The 11,293-nt window shown below is 29.3% G+C and overlaps 1 long non-coding RNA gene across 1 annotated transcript; it reads left to right on the forward strand.

The window, feature by feature from the left end:
• Positions 1 to 7,978: 7,978 nt before the first annotated feature.
• On the forward strand, positions 7,979 to 8,858 carry LOC107908496 (uncharacterized). Its single transcript, XR_005910101.1, has 2 exons — positions 7,979 to 8,309; positions 8,610 to 8,858. It is a non-coding gene; the product is annotated as an uncharacterized lncRNA (long non-coding RNA).
• Positions 8,859 to 11,293: the final 2,435 nt, after the last annotated feature.

The raw sequence follows: 11,293 nt of genomic DNA on the forward strand, positions 1-11,293 counted from the left end.
TAGTATAGAATAAGATTATTACAGCCCATTCATTATCATATCTTAGATTAAAGATGCAATCTTAAATTTTAGATCAATTTACCCTTTATTTTTATTATTCTAATCAATTTAGGCTCTCTTTTTTTCTTAAATAAAGTTGACTAATTAAAAATAAAAAATATTTTTTTTCTTAATAGCTAACTAGTAGATATCATACATCACAATTATAATCATTATATTTTATTTAATAATTTATTTATTTATTAATATATTAATTATGATTATAATTATAATTATAATTATAATTATGACTGGGGTTGCAGTCACTTTTCATGAATTATTATGATTATGATTTATAAATTTATTTCAACCTAATATATTTACCCATTAATATATATAAATTGTAAGAATTTATCATAATTTCTTTGAAAATTGAGACTAAAAAATATTAAAGGAACTAAATTTGTTAAAAAAAAAAATTCTATAACAAGGACAATTGAGTAAATGTGCTTTTAATTAATCTTATATTCCATCAACCAAATACCTGAACCTTACATTCCAGTCAAATGAACCAAATAAGGTAACCACACATTCCACTTGTAATATTACATTACGGAACACAATCTAAAATTCGGCAAACCAAATGCCCCCTAACAGTCTTAGTTATTTTACGAAGGGATAAAAATAGTTAATACATGACAGACATGTGACAGATGGCATGGAATTTAATGGCAATAATGATTACATTTATTTGAAGTTTCGGTAGTATCGAAAAACTCGGTCCGAAGCTAGTTTTGATTAAAAAAAATTTGTCGTAACTTAAAATAGAATAATTATGTGTCAGATATGGGATTGTAGAGTTGAATTATTAAGTAGAATTAAATTAAATAAATAATTTAATAATAGTATAGGAGCTAAATTGCAAGTGTAAATAATGAGATTTGATTGAAAAATGTTGGAGAGTGTAATAAACTTAGGTCCAAAGGAAAATTATACCATCATTATAACATACTTAGTGCTTGAGGATGATCTTTACCATTGATTGTCACTAATAATATCAAGAGCCAATCTTGGCCGTTAATTCATTTTATTTTTATTAATTAATTCATGGTAATTAAATGAATAAGTGTTGGAGGGAGAGAGAATGCATAAAACAAATAAAAAAATTGCTTCATACTCATCCTTTTCACACCGAATAAGAAAGAAAGAAAGAAAGAAGGAAAATGTTGCTTGAGTTGGTTAAGAATTTTTCTTAATTTTAGTTGAAATATTGATAAATAAAGCCCAAGTATTAAGTTTAAGAATTGATAAGGTCTTGGTTAAGTCACCATTTTTGAAAGCTTAAGAAAACTTAATGTGAAAAGCAAAGATTCATGCATGTAGTTATTAACTAGAATTATTGTATGAAAATGTGAGAAATGTAGTAAGAAGTGTTGAATTAAGCTTGAGTCAAGTTTGAATTAATTAATTAATTATGTGTTGTTAGAGACATTATTGAAAAGGATGAAAACTTTGAGGTTTGATAGTGAATAATAGTGATATGAGGTCCCTATACTATATTTATGTAGTCAAAATTAGATTCAATTGGGTAAATCATGAGATACGAGTGTTTCAGAAATTAATGTTTTTAGGGACCAAATTGAATTAAATATATTTATGTTTAATTGTTGTGTTTTTATGCTTAATATGAGAAACTAATGAGATTTCTGAAATCAAAATTATCATACATAGCTAATGATGATTCCAAGACATTGCGGAACAAATGAAAAGCGAAAGTCGTAGACGAATAGCCTCTTTCCCGATTTGTGCTTTCATAATTCGATTTCAATAAACATATATTACATGCATAATTCAATAACTGATTAGAAATAAAATGGATGATAATGTTGTACGTGGTCGAGAAGTATGTATATACTTTATTATGTGCTATGATCAAGGTATAATAAACGAGTTTGTGAATATGAGACTATTTGATATGTTAATTGAATCTACTTATGCTTGCTATATGTTATTTGATTACGATTATATTGGGAATATGTTTTGTGATAACTACTAATGGAAAAATGCCTTATTAATATCGTTGGGTAGAACCATGGGTAGTGTTGGCATGCCATAGGGTCTATTTTGATAGGTGGGAGATTCAGCGTTATTCGCATACCTATATATTGCGATAGTTCTCTAATTCTCTGAAGGTCGAGAATGTATCACCAACTCAAATTCCCTGAGAGTATGAGCATGTTCTGGTAAGGTTGGTGGGATTTGTAACGACCCAAAATCAATGGTGTCGGAAAATGCAGTTTCGAGATCTCATTTCTATAAACTAAATTCGTAAATATTTAACAAAAATATAATATTTACGAAGTTATTATATAAGTGAATTGAATTTTGGATATGTAATTTTTATTGAATTAATGATTAATTAAGGTTAACGAGCTAAATCATAAAATCCAATCGTTACGGATTTTTAATTGGAAAATCAATTGAGAACTTAAGTAGAAATTAAGCCAATTATTAAATGATAATGATGCCACTTTAGAAATGATAATCGATGGTAGTGGAAGATTTTGTGTATATATATAAAGTTTTTATAATATTTAAAATTATATAATGATAATAATATAAAGTATATTAAAACAAACAATTGGAAAGGGAGAGAAAACATTTTTCTCATCTTCTTCCTACAACCGAAACCATAATTTCCAAAATTGAGAGCTTGCGGCCTAGGGTTCTAAATTTTAAGCTTTTAATCGGTTAGTTCAATTTAGTCTTTTTCTTGTAATTTTTATTTTTTGAGATCATGAGAGCCTAATCTAGCTAGCCCATGTATCAAATTATAAAATTGTTAAAGTTTTAGAAAGTTACCATTGTTGATTTCTTGAAGTTTTAGGTATTAAATTGATAGATTTTAAGCTTAGAGGTGAAAAATGACTAAATTATGAAGTTAATTGATAGTTTCGTATAGTAGGGACCAAACTGAATAAATTGTAAAATTGATTGTATAAATAAGAAATAGGAGGTCCCTAATGGATTATAGTGGAATCAGATTTCAATTTGGAGTTTTAAATTGAAAGTTATGTTAGTTCCGGTTTTAGGGACTAAATTGAATAAAATGCAAAATGTATATAAATTGACAATTTGTTCTGAATTTGGTTGAATATTGATGGTATTGTATGTTTATATTAATCTATAGCTAACGTTAACCCGAATTTCTCGACTAAGAGTCGATGAGTGCTAGACACACTTTTACTTCGGTTATACCAATGAGCGCATAGCACAATTTATTTACTTCGGATTTATCTGAAGAGGCACCGAGTAACAAATCGATGTGATTAGTTGGATCCGTGTATCCGTTCGAGTTTGAGCCAGGTTAATAGGGAATAAAAATGTGAAATGGACAATGATATATGAATGATCATTGTTGTGAAAAAATTATGTAAACCAGATTTATAAATTCAAAAGATTGGGACAAAATTGAAATAAAATGACCAAATTGATTCAATATATGTGATATTAAAGTGTTATACGTATACACTAGTTAAATAAACATACATGAAACCATTATAGATTGTATATTAACCCGAATTTCTCGACTAAGAGTCGATGAGTGCTAGACACACTTTTACTTCGGTTATACCAATGAGCGCATAGCACAATTTATTTACTTCGGATTTATCTGAAGAGGCACCGAGTAACAAATTGATGTGATTAGTTGGATCCGTGTATCCGTTCGAGTTTGAGCCAGGTTAATAGGGAATAAAAATGTGAAATGGACAATGATATATGAATGATCATTGTTGTGAAAAAATTATGTAAACCAGATTTATAAATTCAAAAGATTGGGACAAAATTGAAATAAAATGACCAAATTGATTCAATATATGTGATATTAAAGTGTTATACGTATACACTAGTTAAATAAACATACATGAAACCATTATAGATTGTATATTAATACCTTAGATTAAATTTGGCTTAAATGTGCATATATTAAATGATATTTGAAATTGAAATGAATTGTATGTAATTAGCTTCATTTCATGTTTATTCGAATGAATTATAGAAATACCATTGAGTTTATCACTCAGTGCATGGTTTTGTTTTCCATGCGTAGGTTAGGTTAAGTTCGCAATCTTAAATATCGACTTCAACATCCAGATAGAATCCTGGACTCAAGGATATTGGTGAAATTCCTTTTTTGAGATAGCAAATTTTTGAGTCCGGGATTACAGTGGAACATATTAAAGATAGCAAATTTTATTCTTTTGAGAAGCTACAATGTATGAATCTTATCTCCCCGACATTACAGTAGGAGTGGATTGAAGCACCAGTTCCTATACCTCTGAAGATGCAGTAGGATGGAACGAGGCTACCTGAAGAAGAGAAGCATTGAAGAAGTCGAGGCGTAGTAAGACCGGGCACAATTGGGCTTTGTAGTCTTTGCTCTGTTCCCGTTACACGACAACGAGCAAAAAGGGGCAGCTGTATAAGCCCAAATATGCCCAACCCAAATAAATATACATCAGGCCCAACTAAACCTAAAATGGCCCAAACATTAACCCAAACCCTAAGTGGCCACCAGCAATCTGGCATCGCAACTGCTGCCTCTTCGCGAGCAAAAATCGGGCCAACAAACAACCGAATAGATTTATTTGGATGTATTTTTCTTTTCCATTTTCGACTATAAAAGGCCAATATTTTCAGTGTAAAAGAGGGGATTGAGTGTAAAAACACACAGAAAAATCAAGAGAGAACCGAGTAAATTTCATTTTTTAAGGTGATTATTAGAAGTTTTTTGTTTTTTTTTTTATATTATTTTATTTTTGTGCATGCGAAAATATAAAGAAAAGGGGAAAAGAGAAACTGACCTTACCTTGTCGCTTTCTACTCCTTCCTCCGTCTCGATCGGAGGCTAGGACAGCGATTGAAGCCGGGGGGTTCTTGAACGACGGCGGCGCAAAGAAAAGGGTTGAAGAAACCCTAGCAGAGCGAATAAGGGGCAGCATTTAGTTTTTTTTTTAAAAAAAAAAATAGGCTATCAGAATTTTAAAGGAAAAATTTGGTTTAAGTAGCATTTTCAAAACGGCGTCATTTTGGGGGAAAAGGATCCGCGTGTTGACCTGATCCGACCCGAGGGATCCGCTCGTTTCGTTAAATTGGGCTATTTGTGCAATTGATCCCTCCCTTTTGCAATGTGTTTCAATTAAAACTTGTTTTGTTTTTTAAAATTTGGGCCAGATATTTTATTTTTGGTTCAAATTGGTCCTTATTGCTGCGCAGCGTTTTAGGGAGGCGAATTATTTCCATTTTGACCCCCTCATATAATGCGCATTGCAATTTAGTCCTTCATTTCGTTTTAATTACATTTATTGTTTTTTTTACAATTCGTTTTTAATTTTGTTTTTATTTATTATTTCCATTACTATTATTATTACATTATTTACAATCATTATTATTATCATATTTTCTATACATATACATTCGTATATTTTATATATCATATATATGCATATTTAATATATATATTTTAGGCTTTTATATACGTGTGCTTATGTTTTTATATATATTATTTTATTTCCATAATTTTTACATTCATATATATGCCTATATACATACGTTTTTATATATGTTCTTTTTTATTATTATTTTTTTAACTTTTATATACTTTATACTTTATATTTTATATATTTATATATACTTATACATTTCTTTTATTTTGTAAATATATACCCATGCGCATACTTTTATACTTTTATTTTATTCTCACGATTTTCATAAACATATATACACGTTTTTTATTTATTAGTTTTTTGTTTGATATATTCCATTACTTTTTATATGTATACTTGTATATGTATGTTAAATATATGCATACACATATTTTTAATTTTTACTTGTATGTGCTTGTATATATATATATATTGTAAATACATATATACACAGTTTAAATTAAAATATTTGTTTCATATCGTACATTGACTTTCAACATACCCTTTGGGAAATATATTTTGGTTTTGTCAATATATCAAAATCATTTTTCTCTTTATTCAAAGTTTTTTTGAATAAAGGCAATATTCAAAGTTTAGGATTTTCGAGGAAATTGAGCCCTAACGTATTGGGTTCCGATTTTCTTTGTTGATCTTAAATAACCGAGAATATTCTTTATTCAAAATGCATGAGTACAAAAAATCATTTTTGGGAACTTAACTTGTTATGTCCTATTGTATTGGGCATGTCATATTACCTTCTCAAAATGAAGATTTTCACATAAAACAAAAGTGATATTCAAAGTTCGGGAATTTTGAGAAATTGTACCCTAACATATTGGGACTCGATTTCTTTACATGACTTGAACAATTGATTATCCTTTTCAGATTTCATTATTTGAATTGTTTTAAATTCTTTTTAGCCATCGACACTAAGACATTAAATAATCAATTTGGTACCGATTTTGGGCGTTACGAGGGTGCTAACCCTTCCTCGTACGTAACTGACTCCCGAACTTGTTTTCTCAAAATTCGTAGACCAAAATAATTTTTAAGGTGAGCCGATCACACCTTAATAAAGGATCGGTGGCGACTCCTGTCGAAACCGTTTTTTGAAAAACAAAAATTTAGTTGCCGACTTTAAAAACAAAAACTGAAGTCGCCACCGATCCTTTATTGAGGTGTGATCGGCTCACCTTAAAAACGATTTTGGTTTACGAAATTCGAGAGAACGGGTTCGGGAGTCAGTTACGTACGAGGAAGGGTTAGCACCCTCGTAACGCCCAAAATTGGTACCAAATTGATTATTTAATGTCTTGTTATCGAAAGTTTGAAAAGATTTTAAAAGAGAACTTTTAACTCGCAAACGAATCAAAATAATAAAATATTCTTATTTCAAAGAAATAAAATATCACACCTAGTAAGTTAGGGCACAATATTTTTAAATCTTCAAAATACTTAATATTGCCTTTTGTTTTTGAAAACCTTATTTCGAGATAATAAAATGTTAGGACCAGTAAATTAGGACCCAACATTTTTGAATTCCTGAGAATAAGCTTTTATTTAAAATTTGCGAATTTATTGCAAAACAAATACTTGGCTTTCTAAATTCTTCGTAAAATAATCGCAATCCAGTAAGTTAGGACACGAACTTTCTCGAGAATAATGAATGCCAAATATTTTGGAAATTTGTAAAATATGATGATTTTAATGCTTTGACGCAACCAGAATACATATTTTTTAAAAGATATGTAAAAAGTTAATGTATAACATGAAGCAAACACTATAATTTAAAATATACATGTATGAGTATTTATAAAATATATAAATTCAAGCACAACATACAAGTAAATTTGAAAATATGTGCATGTATATATCTAACACACATATACAAGTATACATATGTAAAAGCATGTATAGCAAAAACTTATAATAATCTTCAAAAATATGCATGCATATTTCATATAAAAACATGTATATGTACAAAAGTAAGAAAAAATGCATATGTAATGTAAAATATAAGTGTACATACGTATGTATACTTATTTATAAAACTATGAAAACCAATATATATATATAAATTATGTACTAAAATATATATATACGTACTTATATGAACGCATAAACTATAGGAATAAAACAATACAAAAGCAGATATAAAAGTATGTGGATATGTATATATTTACAAAATAAAAGAAAGGTATAAGCATATATATATAATATAAAGTATATAAGAAAATGATAAAAACGTATGTAAAATGCATGCATTCATAAAAGTTATATATATTATATAAAGTAATATGTATATATATACTATATAAAAAATGCGTGTATAAATATAGACATAGTAATAAATGATAATAAATAATATAGTAATAATTTTAAAAATAAAAATTAAAAAAAACGAATTGCAACAAAAAAAAACCAAAAAATGAAATTAAAATAGAACAGGGACCAATTTGCAACGCGCGCAGTATATGAGGGGCCCAAATAGAAATAATCCGCCTCCTTAAAACGTTGCGCCGCAATGGGGACTGATTTGAAACAAAGTAAAAATATTTGGGGCAAAATAAAAAGAAATAACTGGCTTAATAAAACCTGGCGCAAATGGAGAGGACTTATTGCGAAATTCTCCCATTTAAGGTTGATATGCGCGAACCCCCAAATTAAACAGCGCCATCTTTGATCTGTTTTAAGTATTAAAAAAACAAATTTAGGGAAATATTTTGCCTTTCCCTTTGAAGCAGAAACTGCTTCTTTTAGGGTTTCCTTAACCCCTTTGGCCGCCGTTGAGCCCACGCCCCGATTCCGATGGAGGGGACACCAGCTCGACGTCTCCGGCGAAAGGTAAGTCTCCCTTTTTCTTTCTTTTTTGTTATTTTATACGAAATAAAATGAAAATAGAAAAACATATGTAAATAAAAATGGACACTGCGAAAAACGAAAAAAACCTTTGTAAAAAACAAGTTCGATCTGTATTTTCCCCTCTATTTTCGTCTGTATCGTTTACACTCCAAATCCCCCCTCTTCAAAATCCCTTTACAACCGGTTTATATAACTGAAATAAAGAAAAATAAAATACAAAAGAAAATTATTATTTCTGTTATTGTTGCCTCTACTCTGGTGTTGGTTCCGTTTTTCTCGTAGGTACAGGAGTCGTGGAAGAGGCGCACGTGCGCGGAGGGTCGGGTTGCGACATTCGCGGCGGCGTGCAAGGGTGAAATTGCTGCGGCGGCAACTAGGGTTTTTGATTTTTGATTTGGCTGAAAATTTGTTAAGCTTTGGGCTTGTTGGGCTGTTGATATTTTGGGCTTGTGTTTTTTTGTTTGGGAAATGTATTTTGGGTCAATTAATTGGGCCTGCTGTTGTAATAATAGCTGGGCATTTATTTTTTTATTTGCATTTGGTTTTATTATTGGTAAGGCCGGGCATAAATTGGGCCCTACAGCTCCAGTTTTGTTATTTTTAAGTCGACAACTAAATTTTTATTTTCAAAAAGGTGGTTTCGACAATTATGATGATAATATGAGAAAATGTATTGGTATGACTTAATAGATGCAAATACCTTGAGGGTACATCATAATTTCAATATGTAAAAGCAAGCATCACATTTATACGGATATGTTTATGTGATATATGATCATGGAAAATCTTGAGGGTTTAATGATTTATTTAAATGTATGTTTATGTGGAGAATGGTAATGATTTTATTCTTAATGACATGAATAATCATGTACCTGACTCGTTTATTAGAATACTTGAACTCGAATTATGTCAACACCATTGAGTATATATTACTTAGCGTGCAATTTTGTTTGTTTCCGTGCACAGGTCTCGAATGAATGTTAAAGTAGATTGTAAGTTCGTAAGCATCCAACTTAGCAGCTCAGCTCAAAAGTTAAACTTGTACCTATTTTGTACGTATGTATGTGTATATGGTTAAATGGCATGTATACCTAGGTTGGTTTTATGGTTTGTTGGTTAAGTTAATGATTTATGACATATTTTGGTAACTTGCCTTATAATATTTTGAGAGTTGAGCTTCAATCCTTGATTAGTTGATAATTATGTATGATTATATACTTTAATTATGCGATTTACTTTGTTGGATATTGATGCATTATATGCTAAAATTAGAAAGTGCTTAAATGCATTTTCATATGCTAAATTGATGAGTTTGTGTTGTTAACAAGTTTAGGTGAATTTTTGGCTAAGTTTTGAAAGCATTAAAAGGTGCAATTAGTTCATTTTATCATAGAGTTTCAAGACAGTAAAAACATGTCTCGAGACCACAAGTACAAGATTTGTCATTTGGTATAATCCATTACTCAGGGTCTCAAGACTTACCATGCAAGTCTTGAGACAATCTCACTTAGGTCTCGAGACAGAGTGGCCTATATCTCGAGACAAAGGCACATTGAATCTACAATAGTTTTGCGCTGTTCTAGGTCTCGAGAAAAGAAACTCTTGTCTAAAAAAAGCTAAAAATTGAAGTTAAATTAAAAAAACAAGGGATGTTTGTCTCAAGATCAGTCTCGAAACCTTGTCTCGAGACATGAATCCTAAGTTCTCGAAATATTTCTACATTGAAACAAAAATACCAAAAATGAAAATAAGCTTGTCTCGAAACACAATGTTGAATTTGATAAAAATAGTTTGGATTTGAATCCTAATTATATTTTAAACCCAATTTGGATTTGAATCCTAACTATATTTTAAACCCCATATAATTCCCTAATTGTTTGAGTTATGAAAATGTGTGTTCAATTAATTTATTTATATGGTTGTTTGAGATTGTATGGAAAATATAATTGCTTGAATGTTATGTTACATGATTATTGTGGTTGATTTAGTCTGAGTTACTCCAACAACATAATGTGATGTCATACATTCGAACATGACAACCGGATCGGGTATGGGGTATCACATGTTTCACTAAACAATATGCTCAAATTTTAATTTTCATTGGGGTTGAGATTATTTTGTCTGTTAATGGCAAGAATGATTTAAGAGAGATCACATGCTTAAGGCATAGTTTGGTCTTCATAAAACTCTCAGTTCTACAAAATTATCGTCAATATTAGAGGAAACATGTGTTAAAAAATTATGCATTAAGTTATGCTTAACAAATTAATATTAAATAAGAAAACAAGAGTTTTAAAAACTAAAAATAAATGGAATTCATTAATTTAAATTAATTAATTAAAATAAAAGTAATTGAATGCTTAAAATACAAAAAAGAAATTTCATGTCATCTATCACATGTCGATCTTACATTAATTATTTTTGTTACCTCATAAAAACTAACATTGTTAGTATATTGAAGTAATTTGTATAACGTTTGATAAGTTCAAGTACCAAATCAAGCAAAAATAAAAGATTAGATATCAAATTAGGAAAAAGTGTCGAGTTTATGTACTAAATGGGACCCAAAAAAGATTAAATATCAAATTAAGAAAATATGTAAAATTCAAGTACTAAATTGGACCATAAAAAAGTCAAGGTACCTAATTTCTTAATATGTTTGCAAAGTTTAAAAAAAAAAAAACCCTTTGTTGATGTGTAAGTGTGAATTCAATTTGGTTAAATCAAGTTTTTGTTTTTTGGTTAAAATATGTCATAACTCAAAGTTTCTATACTCTTCATAAACTTGGAATTTAGTCGTTGTACTTTTTATTTAAGGAATTTAGTCCCTCTAGTTTTCATATTTCAAAATTTAAGTCCAATTATTAATGTTATTATATTTTTTTGTTAAACTTGTTGGTGTGATATTTTGAAATAAAAAATATTGTTGTAATGAATCTGAATTTAACAAAATTATTTTAACAGTA

The sequence above is a fragment of the Gossypium hirsutum genome, chromosome D02 (assembly GCF_007990345.1).
Source record: "Gossypium hirsutum isolate 1008001.06 chromosome D02, Gossypium_hirsutum_v2.1, whole genome shotgun sequence".
NCBI lineage: Eukaryota > Viridiplantae > Streptophyta > Magnoliopsida > Malvales > Malvaceae > Gossypium > Gossypium hirsutum.